Here is a 22,305-nt window from a genome sequence, read left to right on the forward strand (position 1 = left end):
ACTATTAGAGATAGGTAAATTATGTTTAAACTTAAGTCCGAAAAGGCAATAGGAGCTAATTGACTGTCAACATCATTATTTCAAAATGGTCGATTCAAGATGGCGCCCGAAAAAAATTTACCGATGGTGCTGAAATTTGGCACATGGCTAGGTATGAGGCCCCATAATATGAAATTGTGTTTGTAGTTCTTCATTTTCCAACATGTCCGCCATACATTTTCCACCGTCCAACGTCATTGTTCTCCTAGAACGAATCGAGGTGTGTTAAATAAATGTACAAGGATTGTGTTTGACTGAGAATATTAAATATAAGAAAAATCCAAAACTTTCAAGACGTGGTCTGCATCAGGTAGGACACCACCTGCTCGGCCAAAGAGTTAGAGATGGTATGGCTTTCAAACAAAAATTATCAAGGAACCTGATCAGGTTCTACTGGAACTAAAAATTTTCCAAAATGGCGAATCCAAGATGGCCGCCATAAAAAAAAATTCTTTACTGAATCTTCGCAATTATTGATGATGTATGAGTAGTTTCTTCTGAAGTATGTAAGGATACGACTTGACGAGATCATACCAACTATTTGACTCCCTCAGAACCAAATAAAGTTAACAAAAATATATTTCTGAAACAAACACTACAACCAGCAAACTGTCACAAGCCTACGACACAGGCCTCGCGGGCCGCTTTAGCGGCCCAGCGCAACGCGCAACATACTATACGTGTGTAGCTCGATTACTACTGACTGATGTAGATATTTAGTTAATAGTTCTCCCAGAAGGAACAGCGATAGTTTAAAATGATTTACAGGAATAGTGGCCGGAAGGGTTCAGTGAGTACGAGAAAATCCGGATATCTTGGAATAGTGCTCCACATCAGGTGGGACAGAGGCCGTTCGCTCAAGTATCGTAGATGGGCACATGGCTCTCAAATAAAAGTTGTCAAGAATCTTAGTCAGGTTCTACCAGAATCGAAAGTGTTCTGATATGACGAATTTAAGATGGCCGCCATACGAAATTGACTATTCTGAATCTTCGCAGTTGTCAATGATATACGACTGGTTTGTTCTGAGATATTTAAGGATACAACTTGACGCGATCTTACCAACTACCCCTACATGTAACTTCACTGGAGCAGTCGACAACCCTGCTTCCTCCCATCCAAACTCAACCAAAGAGGATTCACACGACACCCAAAGAAAGCCCCCGCGGGCCGCTTTAGCGGCCCAGCGCAACATGCAACATCCAAGTCAACCTGGTTTCCGTGATAAACGGCACAGTCAACGTGTCAGAGATGGGTGTATGACTTTCAAATAAAATATGTATGTCAAGGACCCTGGTCAGGTTCTACTGGGATCAAAAATTTTCCAATATGGCAAATTCAAAATGGCTGCCATAAACAATTGACTTTTCTGAATCTTCGCAGCTGTCAATGATATACGAGTGGATTGTTCTAAGATATTTAAAGATACGACTTGACGCGATTATACCAACTACCCCTACATGTAACTAAACTAGATCAGTCAGTAACCGAATAAAGATTTTATCTATCTATCTAATCCTCCTTCTTCCCACCCAAATTCAACCAAAGAGGATTGTCTACTGAAGTATGAAGTTCAACTCCCAATTTGTCACCAGATACAAAGAAAGCCCTCGCGGGCCGCTTTAGCGGCCCGGCGCATCGCGCGGCATCTAGTGTGTTATATATGACTAGAAAAGTGGATAAATTCCCTATATTATAAATATAAGGAATATTTTAATGACATACCTAACTTGTGTCACAGTGTCACAGAACTCATCCCTATTGAAATGGACTATAATTGAAATTTCATCCTGCAGACCTAAATATAGGACACTATAACTAAAAGATCGTGCATACGCGCACAACGAAAAAAAATGTAATATAAAATAACATAATAATATTAAATTGTTATAAATTATAAATAAATAAAAAAAATAAAATGCATTTATTTCGGACAACGTTGATCCATAGGGTGTTAGTATTACAAAACGAACTTTAAATAATAACTATGTTAGTACCTAAACTTAAATGGAGAGAAGACCAGTGCCTTAATAAGCCACTGTCCCACCTGTCAGCTACAACAGACAGGAGTCTGTGACGGCTAGTGCGCATCCTGCGCATCGACGCGCTGCAGCGCTTGCGCAACGTCGCGCCGAATCCGTCGACATTTGCGACCGCGAACATTCCGGAAGCGCTACAACGTCCTAGCACCCTAAATGCGTCGTTGTATTGGACCCGCAAAGCATCGTGAGATCGTTGAACCTGCTCCATAGACTGCAAGAATACAACGATGTACAGTACGCTTTAAATAATGTTATTTTTACTTTACATTTGCTGTACATCTGCTGAACCTGCGCGCTATCATGTTCGATCTCATGGCCAATGCTCTGCGCTCCCTCTCGATATCCGCGTCATCACGCAAATCGTCGGTTACCATGTGCCCTAGATATTTAAATGACGTCACCCTTTTCAGTTGTTGACCGTTAAGAAATATGGGAGGGACATGTGATGGGCACTTACTACCTGCCTTAAAGACCATGTATTCGCTTTTAAGCACATTATACATAAGATTATGTTTCGCAGCATACGATTCACATATTTCTAGGAGGATTCTTAAGCCGCCAACAGAGAACATTATATAAATACTTAGATAAATACATATTTTATAATATTATACCTAAGATATGGATGGAATAGTAGATAAATAATGCTCTATAACTCTCACTTTAAAAATAGCTAACGATTTACTTTCGTGGACAGTAATAATAGAAAGTGCATTACAAAGTCTGACCGCATGAACAGTGAAGGAGTGAGAATAGAAACTGGAATTGAAGCATGGAAAAGACAAGTGGGACCTAACAGGAGCGATAGGGTTTATCCTGGAACCTAAGAAAGCTGAAACGCTCTTTCAGGTACCCGGGAGACACAGGGTTATGTAAAATATTATAAAGAATGGACACAATATACAAATTCCTGCGGAGACGGATGGGAAGCTATTTGAACTGACTGTGGAAATATGAAATTCGGTCATATTTACGAAGCCCAAAGATGAACCTCGAACATAGTTTTGCAGTTGTTCAAGCTTATTTAGCAGCTCTTCAGTAGCATCCAAATAACAGGAATCAGCATCTGTCGATGAGGAGGTCTTTAAACAGGCTTCGGACTCAGGTTGGCCGGAGCAAGGGCAACTTGTTCTGGTGGGGATTTTCGGATGGTTCTAACCTGGACTATTTGTTCGGTGCGACTCAAAGGATGGCCCACCTCATATCGTGCCCTGCGTCCCCTAATATCTGCATGCTTGAGGGTTTAATGGCGATTGCTAGTGACGCGGTTGGCGTGGCTGAGTCCTAGGCTACTATTGTATAATGTACCTACGTCATCGATACGATAAGAAGAAAAAAAAAATTGCATTACTTAACTTGAATAACAAAAATTATGTCGCGTGGGTACAAATATTTATTTACAAAGAGCAACCCCTAGAGTTTCCTACTCATTCTTTTCAGCGAAATCTATCTGACGAATTATCACCATCATCAAACTTAAATGTTATTCTCTTGTCGTTGGAGCATCTTCCACTCATCTCTGTTCCAAACCAGCTCATTGACCTCCTTATATGACACGACACCGACATTTTCTTTTATTTGGTCTATGTAACTGCACCTTGGTCGACCTCTTCCCCTCAATCTTTCGTCGTGTCGTATCAAATGTCCAATCATTTTCGTTCTTTTCTCATTTACCATTCTCAATACATCCTCATTGGTTTTCTCTTCTATTATACTTATTTCCTTCATCCTCCTCCAGCACCACAACTCAAAATCTTCTAATCTTTCCTTTGTCTTACGAATGAACTGTAAAATTTTATCAATATGACGATTTCTAGTATAATTTGCTTACCTTTTAAAGAAGGTAAACCTGTACTCATCTAAGCTATTACAGATTAATTCTGTCAAGGTAAGTCAGTTTGTACCTTGAATACTGATATTTATTCCTTATAATCGTAAAGTTTTCTAAACTCTGAATTTTCGAAATATAATTACAATTAGTTGATGAATATATTTAGCAAGAATAGCTGTGATAACGAATTTACACAGAGTCGCGAGTAGTCAGTTGCTTTATTTTAACTGCTTGATTCACAAGCTTTTGCGGTCTTAGAAATTTTAGATAGAATTATTTGGACAGAGAGAGGGACCAATAAGGTCGAGGTACTAACAAGAGTGAAGAAAGAAGTGACATTTTAAGAAGTTAAATGATGCTATACCACGTCATCTTCATCATCTACCCTTTCATATATCCCACTGCTGGGCACGGGTCTCTTTTCAGACGAGGGTTTAGGCCATAGCCCGCCACACTGGCCCAATACGGGTTGGGGGCTTCATACGTTTTCCAAGGGTTGTGAACCTTCTTCAACGTGCAGTTTCATCACAATGTTTTCCTCCACCGAAAAGCTCATGATAAATTTCAAATAAAATATCGCACATAAAGTCCGAGAAACTCAGAAGTGCGAGCCTGCATTCGAACCCACGACCCCCTGCTTGAGAGGCAGTAGGTCAAACCGTTAGGCTACCACTGCTTCATATACCACATGGCGACTTTATTATAGCGTGGTGTTTCAACGCGAGCCTACATTTTCGAATGTGAGGTGTGAGAAGACGCGAGGGGGACCGCCTCTTAACAACAACACGCGCTTAAAATAAATATGAATATAATCTCAGTACAGAGTACTAAAAAAACCGACCTCAAAAGTTCGTAGAATTATATCTATTTGCCAAGTTTTATTGAAATCGGATATCAGAAAGTGTGCAAACCCGGATTCATCCCCTAATTTGCCACTATACGGGACTTAACACAGGAGGTAATAAAAATCGGTGCTCACTGCTTAAAGTACATTAAGAGAAAACACCTTAAATTGGAGCGTAACAAAATCAACAATTAAAATAATTACTCTTTATAAATTGAACAGCCACCCTTCCATTACCATTCTTTAGACAATATCCTTAGGTGTATCTTATATTTTTTATAAGATCGTTATCTATTGGTAAATACCTAAACCATATGATCTAGGTAAAAACCGTTTTTACCGTTTCTCTTACAGTGACTCGCATTAAAAAGAGAAAAGTGGAAAGCTAGCATAAAAGATAACCGACAATAAATTGCTTCGACCAAATCAAACGAAAAGTGGAGAAAAAGAACATCAAACGAATAGCTTTATAGAGGACAGAATAGCGTTTATTACGTCCACAAGAGCCTAGCTCTCAAATATAATAGAGAGTCAACTGTTAGTGAACCGATAGCTATGGCTTTACAAACCCTTAACGGTCAGTTAGCTAAAGTCGTTTGAACTTTATAACAAAATGGCTGTAAATAAGACAATACTAAAAGCCTTCAATTACTTTGTGAAGTGAAGCTAATTAAATTGATTCTAGACATGACAGTATTCTAAAATAAAATTAACAAGCTTTGTAGGCTGTCGGGCTACGTTGTATTACTTCCCCATCACAAGTTTGGCTGGTGGCGTTGGGTTGATTGAAAGTGGCGCTGACATCACGAGACAGATAATGGAAGTAAAGTCTTTTTAGTAGCAGTAGAGCTCCTTGTGAAAGAGTTCATCCAGAGAACTATGCCTATGTCTGCCGCCAAGCTATAATGTAAGCATTACTGCGTTCCGGTTTTGAAGGGTAAAGGTGCCGGTGAAATTACGGACATAATGGGACTTTTAAATTTATATCTCTGAGTGATGGGCGCGGAGGCAGCGCCGCTCAAATCTTTGCGGCATAAAGCCCTGAAATTGTCATGAACAGAGTGTGACTTACCACTAGACGCACGACTTGTTCGTCCTATACTTTGGTATCGTGAAAAAATCTCTGTAAATATATTTTGTTTATTCTTGTTCAATCGTCATTATCACCCAAACATTCATACAGTGCGCTATACTCACGTTCCAGTAAATATGAAATGCAACGCAATGATAAAAAAAAATGTATTACGTGCACGTGGCAATATTACAGACAAATGTATCCCTAAATACGTGAACGTTTTAATAATTGCTTTAGCTTTATTATAAAGTACTTTAATATATGTATACAATAATTTTAATAGAAATTTAACAAACTAGAAAAACTAAGTTTAAATACGGTACTGTCCTCTATTAAAATGGTAACCTTTTATGTAACTATGATGCAAAAGAATCACAAGGAGATAAGTTATTAATAGCTAATTTATATACGATCTGGTTCCTACCCTTGCGCTGTTATTTACAATTACACTATTGTTTACAATAACACTATTATTTACAAGTACACTATTGTTTACAATTACACTATTATTTCTAATTTTACTATTATCTAAAATCACATCAAATTCTACACATCTGTGTCGTCTACTATGTTCCGTGTCATGTATTTTCTGGTACCGAATCCACTGAAAATCAGTATCGTAAATTGGTATGTTTATTACTTGACTATTTGCTGTTATGGTTATTTGCTATATTATGTATCGTGATTGTGAATTGTTTGTGTGTTGTGATATATCTTTTTGGAACAAATTGTTTTCCATTGTACTCAAATTCTCCCCTACCTCCCATGCCTTGTCCTACATGTCGACAGCTATTCGTCGACTGTTTAGCAAGTCGGGGGGAGTTCGTTACTCAATTAGGCGCTGGTTAATCAGCGCCTAGCGGCAAACAGTATGTACTCCGAATGAATAATTCGCTTGCAGTCTTCAGATTTGCATTTCCTTCCATGGAAATTAGATCTTGTTTCGAATTACCTACTGTTGATTTTCAACGCAACTTCGCGTGAAGTTTGATTTGTATATATTGTTATACTTTCGATTCACGATAACACCAAGTAGTTAGTTAGCAGCTGTTTCCACCAATGATGAAGAACAGCTACCAAAATGATAATTAAGATGCAGTAGCAGCAGAGCTCCTAGTGAACGAGTTCGTCCAGGGAAATATTACCACCTTAGCCATTTCTACCGCCAAGCGGTAATGTGAGCACCACTGTGTGAGCGGTAATGTGTGTTTCGATTTTGAAAAGTAAGTTTATCAACTTATGTCACAGGTGCAGTTGTACCGCATACGTAACGGACGCGATCGAAAATTCGCAGGAAGCAGATTTCTTTACCGACCTTTGTCAAGCCGCGTGCGTACGAGCCGATGCGAAACGTAGAACGTCTTTTGACGTTAAGCTTAAAACCAGCATAATACGATTCTGCGTTAATAAGCTTGCTGACTCACTTAATCTTCAAACGTGCAGGTGTTAGGGCACGCAGAGCACATTATGAGATGGGCCATCACTTGAATCGCACCGCACAAAGAGTCCAAGTTTAGAACCATCTGAAAATCTCCACCTGAGCAAATTATTCTTCCTCCAACCAACCTGAGTCCGAAACCTATTTACGTAATTTTCGTTTTTTTTTGTAATATGTGTATTAGACAACATCACACAAGTTGTTCTGATCAAAGTAAGAGCTAAAGCACTTGTGTTATGGAAATCGGAAACGTCGGTACCACAAACACCCAGACCAGACAGACAATATAGAAAAGTTAGTTTTCTACATTGACCCGACCGGGGGCGGGTTCGATCCCCTCAGAGATGGCAACACCATGAAAACCGGTGTGCAGACCACGGATAGGTCCTCACCCCACCACCGCCTGGAAGCTATAGCATAGGTTTCGACCTAGTATTGATTCTAGCTCAATCACAAACTATAATCAGCTAATAATACAACTAGTACTTATTAATGTATGTAACAAGAATTTTGAAGTTTGTGATAGAAACCAAAACTTTTTCAAATTTTCTGAAAGATTCAAGATCGGCCATACTTGGCACATTTGAAAACCAGTGTTGTGGATTTGGCTCGCGGATCGTTTGTGTGCTTTTAGAGATCTTTGGAAATGAAACTAATTTTTTCGACCACCCCTGAAAAAACAAATCAAAAAGAACCTTTGATAAATTTGCATTTTTGTTTTAACGTGTATCTTGCATCGAACAAACACCTAAATGACAAAGAATTTCCGCCGAATATGAAATGATTTATTTGTGACACAGTTTTACGGGTAGATGTTCGTTATATCTGGATGATCAAATTTCAATAACACGACAAACAATGTTCCCTAAGTGTTATTTGTGCCGATTCGACTTATCGACATCTTGGAAAATAATAGAACGAAAGAGTAAGTTGGCCCGATAAGGCACGTACTATACTGTACATAAGTATTATTATATAACTATAATAGATATATGGTATATTATATTGTACAATTTTAGTAGTTGTACCATGAGATTCGGGCGTCCTTAGGCAAAGGCTTGAGGTAAATACAATCAATACTACACAAACATTTGGGTGGAAAAAAGCTGTGCTCTCGGTGCATCCCACACAATTTGATTGAGACTCAAAAAAACGGATCGCGTCATTTGGTGCAATGCCATGCTTACCAGATTCAATGAAGGGGCGTCAAATTTGGTGTGGGATAATAATAATAATAATAAATAATAATAATTTATTTATTTTCTCACCACAATACAACATAATAAACATAATACAAGTGCAATATGAACTATTCTAAAGATATTGTGGGAGACTGACGCCTAAACTAGGCTCAAGGCCTGTATTTCAGGTCATCAGGTCTCCACCCCTTGGGAATAACATTTCCAATATAATTATGAAATTACAAAATTCTCTAATGCGGTAACTGTGGGATAAACAATTATAACTTTTTTTTTTTTTTTTAAAGAAAAACATAAAAAACCAAAAAATTGATAAATAAAAGCGTTGAAAACTAGTGTTAGTAGGATTAGTTTATTCCTTTTAGCGATTGTGTGTTAGTATGTGTGTGTGTATGTGTGTGTGTGTGTAGGTCTGTGTGTGTATGTTTATATTTCAACTTATTTACAATATGTATATCTACTATGTGTTAAACTATTCTGGAGCAGCCAGTAACTTTTCGGTCTCATCATAATCCAGCCCCCGCAACCATTCTGTTACTTTCTTTTTGCAAGAGTTTTTATTTAAAGGGAATATGGTCAATGTCCTATTTATACTATTATAAAGGTAGCAACCCAGAAAGCAAAAGAATCGGCTTGAAAACTTTTTAGAAAGATATAATAACAGGTGACGAAACATGGATTTATAATTACGATACCAAAACAAAGCAGCAATCGAGCGTATGGGTCTTTCGAGATGAGCCGAAACCAACCAAGCGGATGATTGCTTCTTTTTTCAATAAAACTGGACACTTGGCTACTGTTGCTTTGGAGAATCGTTGTACCGTGAACAGTGATTAGTACACGACCATTTGTTTGCCGAAAGTTATTGACAAACTATGTAAAAATAACTGTAAACGCCGTATCATCTTGCTCCACGATAATGCCATTTCTCACACGGCCAGACAGACAACTTAATTTTTGAAGGTGAACAACGTTGATCTTACGAGTCATCTCGCGTACAGTCCAGACCTGGCACCTATACTTTTATTTATATCCAAAATTAAGAACCAGGTACGCGGTCAACGTTTTTCGTCACCTGAAGAGGCTGTCGAAGAGTATGAAAAATATGGATAGGAATGGCACAAATGTTTTCAAAATTGGTTCATTCGTATGAAAAAGTGCATTGACGCTAACGGAGAATATTTTGAGAAACAATAAATTCATTTCTGACCGTTTATAGTATTTTTTTCTTATTCATTCCGGAAACTTATAGTGCGCCTCACGTATATTGAGTGTTTAGCAATGATATTATTATACATACTCTGTTGTATAGTCAGAACACTCTGTTGCTTATTAATCTATGATTTATTGTTGTAACACGCGTCATTACATGCTTATAAAACGATATGGATAGTATGTAATTTTGTATACTATTTTAAATATTATAATGCACAAATTAATAAAGAACCACAACGAATAATTTAAAACTTAAAATGTATGTTCGCACAATTATATAAATAAATTTTCAAAGAGGACCGCATCTGCGTCCCCCATCTTGGATGTTTGACAACCAACTAAATGATAATGCAGCGTCTTCACCGCACACCAGTGAATTACAGCGTGTGTATGGAACGCCGCATCTAGTATGTTAGTACATAGATATCGTTGTACCAAGAGTTGATTATTCATTCTTCTCAATATCAGCCTTACGAATAGGTAGTGGGTTTAGTTAAATCATATAGTATCAGTAGAACACCTTGTAAAAGAGTTCGTCACAGCAGGGAAGGCAGAGAAGTACTGCCACCTTACCTATTTCTGCTGCCACAACACGAACATTACAGCGTTCCGGTTTCGAAAGGTAAAGGTGCTGGTGAAATTATAGGCACATGGGACTTGTCAACTTATGTCTCAGGGTGTCTGGCGAGGGTCTTTTTGATTTAAAGCTCTGAGTGGCACTGTAATTGTCAGGGACAGGCGTGTCGCTTACCACCAGGCGCACGACTTGTTCGTCCCGTCAGTTAGTTGTATAAAAAAAATTAAAATAAAATAAAATTTTGAATATTGAGTTTGAATCAACGTTTGAAACGACAGTTTTATTAAAATTTGAGAATCTTTCACATTGAAAATTGACATTCAAACATCGTATTTAAGTAAAATTACCTTTGGGTCGTAATTTGCTTAATTTAAGTGTACAACGTTAAATTGGACTAGCCCAACCAACTTTCCGTAAATACTGTTTCGAAACTACAAAGGCGGAATGTAATAAATAATAACGCACTTTAAATTCATGGGCATAGAGTTCTTGTTTAGATATTTTAGAATACTTTGATGGTTCATCATTTCGATGATAAGTTTAAACAATTTACAAATATTTAATTGAATGACAAATACTTCACAAAGGAATGTCATAATTATCTAGCGGGTTGAAATCCACTCGTTCTACAGCCTTTTTGATCCTAACCATTAATTCCAAAAGCCTTTTGTGTACATAAAAAGAAGTATAAATCACAAAAGGAATTTTTCATTTTATTCTTCTGTTCCATAACAACGTTAAAAAAATGTTTAAAAAGGTTGTTAAGCTTATATACAGGGTTATTTTTAAACTGTTAACAACGCAACAAGACTATTTATTCTAGCCACCGTACTTAAAAAGCATTCTGAACTTACATATAATCCAGATATACAGTTGGTAAACGAAAATAAGATGCCATCTGTGCTAACAAGCCTTGCTGTCTAAGTCTTGCCCAGAGGTTTTATTGCTATGTCGGTAGTCGATTATATAATAAAATCAATAACAGCACAACAATATATCACCTACCAAGAACCAGCTATAAGCAAGCAGTAGTAAAGTGGCTTAAGTCATTGGACTATGACAAGACTGTACACTTTTTAAATCCCACGTTATAATATAATCCAACCAAAAACAAATACCTACAACACAAGTAAGCACACTAGCCCAACTTCTCTTTTACCGAACTACACATACCAATTTATTTACTTTTGATATTTTTTTATTTCAAAAAAGGAGGAGGTTCTCATTTCGACTGTATGTATGTCACGCGATAACTCCGGTATTTGTGAACAGATTTTCATGATTCTTTTATTTATTGGAAAGAGGGTACCTCCATAGTGGTCCCATTTAATATTGAAGAAAATCATCCACCTCTAAGGGTTGCTGTTACAAATGCCATCAAGCACACATGGAGGTATGTATACAAAACCACGTAACTCTTCAGTGGATTAAAGGACACAGCGGCTCACGTGGCAATGACGCAGCAGATGAACTAGCCAGGAAAGGGTCGGAGACGGACGCTGTAGGACCAGAACCGAAAGTGTCCCTCCCCTGCCAATGGTCCAGAAAAACTATACACAAAGGTACAAAATCTTCACATAATAATACATGGACCACCCTTACGGTTTGTAGACAGGCGAGTGAAGCACTCCCAACGCTCAATGCCACTCTATCTCGAATACTAATTAAACTTAAAAGGCAAGAGCTTCCCACTCTAACTGTCGCCCTAACGGGTCATGGTCCATACAATAAACACCTTTCCAATTTAGGTGTCACAGACAGCCCTCTATGCAGAGCGTACACAGTAATGTCAGCATTACTGCGCTCCGGTTTTAAAGGGTAAGGGTGCTAGTGAAATTACAGGCACGTGGGACTTTTTAACTTATATATCAGGGTGACGGGCGCTGTGGCAGTGCCCCTCGGATCTACGCGATTTAAAGCTCTGAGGACACTGCAGCTGTTATGGATTGGCGTATAGCTTACCATCAGTCGCATGACTCGTTCGTCCCGTGGCTTGATATTATAAAGAAAAAGAAAGAAAAATCGTCTCGAAATGGTCATATTGTGTAAACTCTACTACAGACTGAGAAGAATGCGCATGAAACTCTAGGAATTGCTCTTTGTAAATATACATTTGTATATATTTATCATATAGGTGTGTAATATAACATAAACATCATTGACTTACAAATAAATGGACAACGGATCTAATACAAAATCCAGGAAAAAAATGTCCCAAGTCAACCTATTTAAACGTAGTGACATGTAAAGGAATATGAAAAAGCAAAAACGTTGAATTTAAATTGTAATGTCATCGCAGTACTGTCTAATTTTGCTTGCTTCGCTGTCAGTCGAACAAACGAAGACTAAAGCGTGAATAACGCTCTGTATACGATTTTAACGCCCTATAAGTTCGGACACTTTTTAACGCGGACCCGACGTCCATATAATTGTAAGTCAATGAGCAGAAATATAAGTTGACCCCATGCGAGTAATTACGGGTTAAGGTTTATTTTGATTGAGTGGCCAGCCGTTTTTTGCTTGTTGCTGTCAACCAATTCAAATTCCTATATCTATATATAGTACATAGGTAAGCAAATTAATTTATTACAATAGACATATTGATTGAACTGTAATATTCATAAAATTATGCCAATAAAGCGATATGTCAATAATCTTTATGTTTATCATTGACCTACCAATAAATGGACGTCGGGTTCGCGCTAAAAAGTGTCCGCACCTGTAGGGCGTTAAAATCGCATACAGAGCGTCAATCGCGCAATAGTCTTCGTTTGTTCGAGTGACAGTGCGGTTGTCAATCATGCAGTACCAATATATGCACTACAAATAATAACTTGTAAAAATTACTGCAGTACAGTGCGAAAACAGGATTTTGTATCATTTTTTCACTAAACAAATATATTGTGTTATCATAGGTGTTATTTTGTACAGTTTTATAGTATTTAATTTATACATAACTGAATCGTAAATATAAATTACAAAAGCACACGAAATAATGAAATAGCTAACTGTCCTTTTTCTACTCATTGCATGCGCAAAAGGTGGAAAGAGACCCATTATGTCAGTTTCAAGAAGCTTATATAAACTTCTTGGTCATTTTCAATTGTTCGAACCACAAGCGATTGAAATATTTAGAACAAAGAAACTGTGGAGTTGCTTTGATTTTAATCCTATTTTTAAAATGATTTTTTATTCTACGTTAGCAATAACTAACAAAATATTGTTGTACTCGTTTTACGGCATGGGATTTCCCTTATAAGTCAGAAAATACATTTGCCCGAAGTAACATTAGCTCGAATTTTCAAAATGTGTTTTTACGAAGATTACAAACAAAAGCTAATTTTGTCTATGTAAAAAGCATCAAAATTACTCGAAAGCGTAACGGTTTTTTGTTATAAATCGGAATTACGGATATTTGAGTTTACATTTAGTTAGAATATCGGTACATTTTTTATAGTACACGCTTATTTTCACATTTGTAGTTAATAGTTGTATGTATGTATCTGCCCAACTCTATATTATACCCTTTAAGTGAATTTGTACAAAATTCGACATAATAATATATATATATAAATTAATTAATATTTACGAGAAAGGCTACTCCATTACTCTTGTGTTCAAGTAATTTTCAATCGAAGCTAAATATGGTGCATTTTGTTAAGTTTCCAGTAGAAGCTGAATATTGTGTTTTTGGGTCCTTAAATTGTTGTAAGCAAATTTAGGCAGTATTGCAATGACGTTACAATTTAAATTAAATGTTTTAGTTTTTTATATTTCGTTACATGTCACTACGTTTGTATAGGTTAACCTCGGACATTTTTTTCGTGGTTTTTGTATTAGACCCGATGTCCATTTGTTGGTAGGTCAATGAGTACAGAGTACTAAAAAAACCGACGTCAGAAGTACGTGCTATTTATTACCTCTATTTGCCAAGTTTTATTGAAATCGGTTACCGGAAAGTGCGCAAACCCGGATTCATCCCCTAGTTCGCCACTATACGGAACTTGACACAGGAGATAATAAAAATCGGTTCTCACTACCAAAGGTATATTATGAGAGAAAAACGCCTTGAATTAAAGATTAGTAAAATCAACCATTAAAATAATTGGTCATTATACTAAAATTTAGACGCTATTTATAAAAATGAATCTTCATGCGTCAACAGCCACCCTTAGAGGTGGTTTTTTTTTTAAATGAAATGGAACCACTATGGAGGTACCCTCTTTCTAACAGAAAAAGAATCATCAAAATTGGTTCACAAATACCGGAATTATCGCGTAACATACATACAAAAAAAAAACATATAGTCGAATTGAGAACCTCCTCCTTTTTTGAAGTCGGTTAAAAATAAAAGAAATATCAAAGTTAGGTTTCCAATGTTGATTTTGCGTGTGTTATTGAGAGTGCTAATTAAATTTTTATTTATACACTTTATTGTTATTATTTTTATTTCAGTATATGTCTTGAGAGCCCTCACTTAATAAATATTTGTTAAAATTTAGACAACTATTTTAATTTTACAAAAATTATTAATGAATTTCGGGTCACGCTGACCCGGAGTCATCGCCGGCGTAATTATTTTCACGTCATTGGCGCCGGGTTAATTAATACCATTATTAGTTATTTAGTAATCTTTTTGCTAAATTGGGGTCAATGAGGACCCCATGAGAGCAGTTGTGTGGTTTTCTTTCTGCGAGTAACCGAGGGTTAAGGTGGTAACAAATCAACTTCGCTAATAACACATAAATAAATGCGGTAGCACGTTTATAGATGGTCACAGCACATTATACTAATCTATTTAACATCTAATCAATATAAAAAAATATCAAATTGAAATTGATAATATAAAGTCAAATTCTATATACAGTATAAACGGGCAGTAATAGGATGTAGAATCAAAGCGGTAAAGCAATTATTGTTATTACCACAACCGCAACGATCATTCCCTCATTTGACCTAAATGGAACGGGACATTATTCCTATGAAATGAAATACATTACTTGGTTAATAATAATACATTGTGTATTAACAGGACGGTAAATAATACATTACTAACGGGGATCTATTGGAAGCCCGAAACCAAAGGCTGAGGGCTTTAATATCTCGACCTATGTATTTTTTACCGTCCGTGATACATAACAGTTTTTGCGAGGAAGATGACGGGGCGGTGAGGCCCGCTTGGCCGTGAGGAGGGTGGGGGAGGACGTAGCTCCTCCTTGGTGCTCGGGGGTTCCGGTGCGCAGTCGATCTCTTCCACTAGCGCACCCGAGAAGGCCACAGTGGGGTTTTAACCGGTAGAAGTCTGGTATAACCCGCTGCCCCCGCGGCGGAGAGGTATCGCCGACAGTGCAAGCGCTAAGGGGGCGTTGCATGCACATCCGAATGACCGTTTGACTCGTTTCGAAGTAATAATTGTTCAGCGAATTGGTGTAAAATTAATTATTAACAGTGATTCGATCACCAAATCATTGTCATCGTCAACCCATTAGTCGTCCTACTGCTGAACACGGGTCTCCAATAAGGTGAGAGTTTAGGCAGTCTTCCGAAGGTTCTAACCTTCTCTTCTTCTTCGAACCGTGCAGGTTTCTTCCCGATGTTTTCCTTCGCCGCTAGTTAGTCGAATTGCTACTAAACTTAATGTAGGCACATGCTGCCTTGCGATTCGAATCCTCCACCTTTAATTTAGAGGCAACCGTTCTCCCATCGTATAACTAAATACATAATGTTAATTTCAAATTGCTATATTATATGGACATAATTATATACAATTACCTAATACTAAATAATTCGTTGTAATCTCAAAGTCTCGGACAAGTTTTTCATTTACTTAACTGTCCTTGTACAACCCTTACCCTAGCGCAAATGGTTCCGCACGACTGCACTAGGCGGGCAACATTATTTTTACCTCTCTGAGTACGAAGAAAAGGGAGTCTAACCTTTTCTGCGTAATTAGCGCCTGGTATCATTAGCCAGATTTAGTATGCTATTATAGAGCAGGTATTTCCGATTTTGTATGACAGTGGTGTATCTGTTATGTAGTAACATTCAAGTAATCTGTGCCTTGGATTAAATCGACGAGTGCCTTAGCCGATTGGCTTGGTCCTTTCACCATTTGTTTTTCCTTCACTTGCTTAAAAGAGATTATTGATTATTTAGTAAAAATACTCAATGACGCAAGCGCTCCAGTAGAAAGCGAAACCATTAATTACAACTTAGGAGGTATACCTTATGCCAACTTAGCTACAGTTACAATCTCTTTCCGTAATAGAGTCTTGTCGTAATTTTTTTCTCTTAATATTTGAATTAAACTGTCACTAACGGTATAAAGTCTTGAGATTTAAAGCCCGACGTGTTGTTGACTTTCCGTAACTGATTTATAAACCTGTTCAGTAAGTAGTTAGGAGATTAGATTAGATGTACTAAAGGAGCGTCCCCACCACGATGGCAAGCATTATAGTATATGCCTTCGATGACAAAAATAATACGCTTTCTTTTCTGCTGAGAGCTCAAATTACAGGTAAATGAGACTTGTCAACTTGTCAAATGTCTCAAGTCGACGGGCGCAGTGGCAGTGCCTCTCAGATCTTCGCGATTTAAAGATCTGAGTGGTACTGCAACTGTTATGGACAGGCGTGTAGCTTACCACCACGCGCACGATTGGTTCGTCCCGTCACTTGATATTGTAAAAAAGCTACATGAAACAAATTATTAAAACACAAAGTTACTGACATGCAAAAAATGAATTGTATATACTAATTTTGCAGCCTGATTTCACATCACATTTCCTTCATATTTGCTTTTACACTGGCGTTTGCCTATTGTTGAAGTAATGCATACAAATTAACAACCTTCATAACCGCTCACGCGATGCGCTCCTCCTACCGCAAAATGGCGGCTATTTGGTTTCGCAAATTAGAAAAGCATTCAGTTTAAATACAAGTTTTTATAATAAAAATTATTATTCTGCATTGCTAAATAAATACCCTCCGTACTACCAACAAAAACATCTCAAATAAAATGCAGTAATACACCGCAAATCCTGCACTTAAAAAGCACTAATTCAATTTTTGGTGTACTTGGATAAATATGATATTATTCCGTTTGAGTGGTTCTAACGTTTACCATGAAATTACTCCTTTAAGTATAGTTTATAAACATTTATATTCAGGGTAAACTTAAAAAACGCTACTTACGGTATGTTGTCAATAAATAAACACCGAAATCACCAGCCCAAACAATAACACACACGATTGTCGTGACGTATTTTTGAATTTGTTTATTTTTTTTAATGACAGACTCAGGCATTAAAAACTTTATGGCTTGCTAGAGTAGTTACCGAAATAGCAATTAATATTAGTTCTTTTACCTGTTATAACTTCGATATCCGATTAATCGGTATAAAATCATCACCGGCACGTCTAGGTGTGGTATGCGTCTGCGGCTGCATGTATCGCGTGAGCGGATAAGAAATTTAAAATAAATTGAAAGTTTTGTTATCTCCTAAATAATCACCCTTTATAAGATACGAGCTTGTAACTTTTCAGATGTGACCTCTTTACACCAAAGATCCGATTTAATCATTAATACTGTATTAAGTTGATTAATAATAAATAACAACACAAAGGGCCTCACACAAATATTCAAGCAAACACTACGCGATCGTTGATGCTCGTACTTTTGTACCGGCGCTTTCTTTTTACGCTGGGAACGTGATGGCACCATAATAAGGAAGCTTTGTGCTTCGTATTTATTGCAGACACTGTTTACTTTCAGAAATTAACATTTTTATATTTATTTTAACAGATCTGAAACAGAAATTAAATACGGACGTCAAAAAAAATAGGAAGAGTTTATACGTTCAGCTATACGTATGTTTGTGTACGTGTTCCGATTTCGTTGTCAATTGAAGACAGATTTTGATAATTCTTTTTTGTTTGAAAGGGTGCAGTCTCGTGGTGGTCTCATTGTCACGAAGTCAGAATCCGATGAAGGGATCCCTAGAAAACCAAGAAAAATCCTCAAATTTTATGGGCATGTAAGTGTTCTCAACGATTTCTCCATCAATTGGGATCGATTTTGAAAATTCTTTTTTTGTTTGGAAAGGTATACTCTCGAGGTGGTCTATGATGCCGACGATGTTGTTCGTCCCAGCTACCACAAATTAAAAAACTATTTTTACTTGACACAATACATGTAATCAACAAACCACCGTCACCATGACTACCATGTATAACATGTACAAAGGAGTCCGTAATAGTCCCATTGTCACCAAGAACTTTTTTTTTTTTATTGTGACTCGGCAAAATGACTGCACCGCGCCTGATGGAAAGTGCGAATACAGTCCAGAGATGAGAGTAACGGATGGAAAACACAAATATCTTCACTCCGTCACTATCATTTTGCCGGTCTGGCCAAATGCTTCTTCACACTACGTTTGAAGGACCCGATGTTATAGAGGGGAGGGAATACATGCGCCGGGAGTTGGTTCCACAATTTGATGGTTCGGCATAAGAACGAATTGCCAAACTTTTTAGTGCGGGACGGTATTGAACTCAGAATCTGATGAGGGAATCCATTGACTTACAATTATATGGACGTCGGGTCCGCGCTAAAAAGTGTCCGCACTTGTAAGGCGCTAAAATCGTATACAGAGTGCGACACTCCGCTTTAGTCTTCATTTGTTCTACGGACAGCGCGATACTGCGATGACATAACAATTTAAATTTCGAATAGGTTGACTTGGGACATTTTTTTCGTGGTTTTTGTATTAGACCCGTCGTCCATTTATTTGTAAGTCAATGAGGGAATCCCATTAAAGTCGAAAAAAGCCGAAAACGTTTTTTCTTGAAATGAAAATGTTACAATTATTGTGATATTACTGCACAAGCTCATAATCATATATCATAATTCATAAAACAAAAATCGAACACAAAGAAAAATTCCTTCTATGTGACAGAACTCAAACCTGCGTCTCAATCTAGGGCAGCTAGTAAATTAATTTGCTACTCCGCGAAGGTACTAAAGGTTAAATCGTGCAAAATCGTTGCGCGTGTTAATTTGAGGGAAGACCCTCCGTATAAAATCAAGAAAATAAATAGCACAAGCGCAAATACAACCACCAAAAATATACCCGACACGTGTTTCGCCTCTCCACAAGGCATCTTCATGAGTAGTATAAACCTACACATTCAATGAAGTTTGACAAACCCCAGGTCCTTGCAAAAGAAGTCCGTTATCTGCCCAGGATGCTGCGAGAGGCCATTGAAATTAAAAAACATCCTAATTTCAACAGGGAAGATGGTTTCTCCGTACCACCAGTTTGGGATCCAGTATTTCCTCTAATGAAAAATCCCAAACAGACATAAGACTGCAGTACTAATTAATATGTTTTAGTTTATTCTAATTTATATTAATAATTAATAATAAATTGAACTTAATAAAAATTCATTCAATAAAATAATTTGTAAAACTTAATGTAGCGTAAATTGGAATGTTTTCTTTGTAAAATTAAAAATAAGGTATTTAATTAATAACTATTGTAACTATAGTGAAAAAATAGGGTGGTTTGCATTAATATTAGACATAACTGGTTGAAGACTGTACCACCTCAGTCAACCGTGACCATGGGACCTGTAAAGGGCCCGAAACGTCGGTTTGTTTGAAAAAACAAATAGACGCGATTTAAATCCGGAAAAATTGTTTCATTTCCTAGTTGATTGTTGTATAGAAGAACCCTAGAGGAGACCATACAATGACCAGCACGTCTAATAATTTATTTATGAAAAATAGTGAGAGCATTAATACGAGAAATAAAAATAAACCTGCTTTTCTTGACAGTCAACTTCACAAAGTCACAAATTAATTTAAGAAGCAATGTATAGGTAGAAATAGAGCTTTTTATGAAGTAGTAATAGAGCTCTTTGTGACAGAGTTCGTCCAGGGAAGTACTGGACTGAACCTAATTTCTGCCGCCAAGCAGTAATGAGAGCATTGCTGCATTCAGGTTTGGAAGGGTGAGGCTGGTGAAATTACAGGCACATGGGACATTTGCATTTTAGCCTGCATGCAATGCACCATGATGTTCAATATTTTTTTTTTGATATCGCTCCACTAGTTCGAATACTTAGAAACGATTCCTTTAATCCGGCCGGATTCGAACCGACGTCTTCTAGCTAACCGTGTCAGACGATATGTCAACTAAGCAACCCGCGGACCGCACGAATTTTTTTATGAGCTTATTGTCGGATTTTTGAATCTGGTTTTTAACGGCTTTTTAGCCGTAGCGCCATCTTTGAGAAATCTATGAAAGTTTTTCGCAGTGGTACTTCGCACTCCTAGTATTTTGCAGGTTGTCTCGATGGTTACATACCTATCACTAAAAACATAATTTACAGTTTTGTTTCTCCGAAAACGGACGTGTGTATGCACGTCATATAAAAGCCGCGCCGCTGCATATGAATGAAGTTACCACTCTTTTCCTATTATACTATGCAAAAAATGTTTTGAAGATAACGTTTTTGTACAAAAACGAAATATTCAATTCGGTACATTATCAAACGGAATATTGGGAAAATGAGAATCGGGAAACGAATAATAAATAAATTAGTGAAACATTCAACGGTTTAATAAAAAATGTAACGTGTTTTCGTACAAATAAAGCAAAATCTGTTCAATAAAAGTCGAAAGTTTTTTGGAGAAACAAAATTCTGTAAATCGTGTTTCTAGCTTGCCTGTCTCGATCTATGGATATTTGAAATATATATTACTAATCATAAATGTTTACAAATTTACAAAAAACAAACCCCAAGAGTTTCTTATTCATTATTCTTAGAAGAATCTGCCTTACGAATTAGTACTAGAGTTCAATCAATGTGACAGTTTCTAGTGCAGTTTTTTCAACTATGAAATAAAGATTAGTTCAGTTTCAGTTTGAGTTGAATATATTAACAGGTGGATGACGATTATGATATCCCAATAACACGACGAATGTCGGAAGTCAGTACATAGAACTATAACAAAAACACATAAGAGAATTTCGACGGCTAGGTAACTGGACATATAGCTCAGATGGTTACGGTGCACGTGGTGGCCACGGTGCAACATAGTCGTGCGTTCAAGTCCCACCGGGTCGACAAGACAGCGCACTGTTACATTCATCGCATTTGTATTATTCGTACTACATATCCAACGATGTATATAATTATTTGCTCACTATATTCGGAAGGAAACATGCTCCAAAAAAATATTGAAATTTAAAATACTGATAAAAAACTAAACTTTACTAAACATTGTAGCAAAAAAGTTATAGAATATTTTTAAAATATTGCTCAGGTCTTAATAATTACCATTGCTTTGTTTTCAAAGTCGATAAGAATCGAGAACAGTGTTGCCGTATACATCGCTAAATGTTAAATTTGACCAAAAAAACGTACAAGCGAAACTGAATGCATTATACAAAAGTGCGCGTGTTTAAAGAATTTAAAAAACCTACATCTGCGACTAAATACGGTAAATAACACGTACTGAATTATAAAGAGGGTTTGATACAAAAAGTTAACCCACCAAAAACAAACATTTTCGGTTAACAAGCCTGCACGAAAGTCCCTGTAACAAAATGGTAATGTATTCATTATACTCATACGTGCTGCGAAAGAATACTAATCGCATTGTGTTAAAGGAGTGGCGGGGGTGACTCACCCCTTTGAAATGATGCTGCGTGGTGTAAGCAACATTTGCAGTCGAGTAACTTAAAATTCAAAGTAGAAAGAAAACTTCGTACCTTTGGTGTAATAAAACCTCATCAGAGCACATGTCAGAAGCGCTTTTATCACATGAAACTCATAAAAATAATACGAAATGTGAAATTTTATAACTAGTCTACTTAGTAGCAGTAGAGTTCCTTGCGAAAGACTACGTATTTCTGCCGCCAAGTGCCTAATTTTATTTAAGATTTGTATAATTACTGTATTCTCGCAAATAAACGTTTTCTATTCTATTCATTGACTTACAAATAAATGGACGACGGGTCTAATACAAAAACCACGA

The sequence above is a fragment of the Hyposmocoma kahamanoa genome, unplaced genomic scaffold (genome assembly GCF_003589595.1).
Source record: "Hyposmocoma kahamanoa isolate Upper Pololo Valley unplaced genomic scaffold, ASM358959v1 80, whole genome shotgun sequence".
Classification (NCBI taxonomy): Eukaryota; Metazoa; Arthropoda; class Insecta; order Lepidoptera; family Cosmopterigidae; genus Hyposmocoma; species Hyposmocoma kahamanoa.